We start from the raw sequence: 1,085 nt of genomic DNA, 5'->3' as shown, positions 1-1,085 counted from the left end.
TTCACACCAGATGAATGTGTGCAAGACTCTGTGTTATATTTCATACTAATTAAGGACAAACTAAACTTGCAGCCTAATTCATATTTATTCACTCATCAAACACATTTGAATGTTTTATATATCCCAGGTAGTATATAAGGTATTGGAGACTCAAAGCTGAAGAAAACAGATACAGTTCTTTCCCTGATGGATCTTCCAATTTAGTAAGGGAGACAGGCAATACATATATAAATCAATGAAATACTTAATGGTGAATGTCCTGTACTATAAAGGAGCGAAACAGTAAAATATTGTAGGGAAAAGAGAGCAATCACTCAGTGAGTAAGCCACTGCTTTTGAGGGCCTTGTCAGAAAGCCTCTCTGAGTGTACAAAATTTAAGCTAAGACTTAAAAGTTTAAGAAGGAGCCAGCCTAGTGAAAATATGAAGATCGCTGTTTGGGCATTTCAAATACAAGATTCAGGAGCAATGATGACGACCCTAGGTGACTCTGAGTGTGTAACTGGCGCCATCACCGCAAAAAAAAAAAAAAAAAAAAAAAAAAAAAAAAAAAAAAGAGATTCAGGAGCTATCAATATAAAGGCTCTGATATGGAAGAATGCATGATGTCTTTCAGATTCTTTCTGAAGATCAGAATTAGGGCAGGTAGGGTAGCATAAGGTCATGTGTGGTGGTCAGATCGTTAAAGATGTAAGCCGTGGTTAATACTATAGATTATACTATAAAAGCAGTAAGAAGTCATTTTAAATAGGACAGTAATGTGATTTGTTTTGTATTTCAGGAAGATTACTGAGCTTCCTGTGTAGATGGTCAGTGGTGGGGGACAAAGATGGAAGGGAGGGAGTCTAAATAGATAAGAAGAGCTAATGATGACATTGACTATGACTATGGTCCTGAGTTTGAGAGAGGCAGACAGATAAATCTACAAATCTATAAATCTACTTCAAAATACTTTGAAGTTAGAACAATTAGGATATACTGATATATTAGATATAGATATATATTATCTATATATATTATATATTGATGTAGATTTATTTTTTAAAAATGAGAAATCAAAAGATAATACACAGGTATTTGTTTTTG

The 1,085-nt window shown here is 33.8% G+C and overlaps 1 non-coding gene across 1 annotated transcript; it reads left to right on the top strand.

The window, feature by feature from the left end:
• The first annotated feature begins 466 nt into the window (after positions 1–466).
• LOC120367793 (small nucleolar RNA SNORD48) lies at positions 467–521 on the top strand. Its single transcript, XR_005582077.1, has one exon. It is a non-coding gene; the product is annotated as a small nucleolar RNA SNORD48 (small nucleolar RNA).
• Positions 522–1,085: the final 564 nt, after the last annotated feature.

The sequence above is a fragment of the Saimiri boliviensis genome, chromosome 3, assembly GCF_048565385.1.
Source record: "Saimiri boliviensis isolate mSaiBol1 chromosome 3, mSaiBol1.pri, whole genome shotgun sequence".
Lineage (NCBI taxonomy): Eukaryota > Metazoa > Chordata > Mammalia > Primates > Cebidae > Saimiri > Saimiri boliviensis.
Note: the sequence above shows the minus strand (reverse complement) of the source record. Positions and strands in the feature narration are given on the sequence as shown.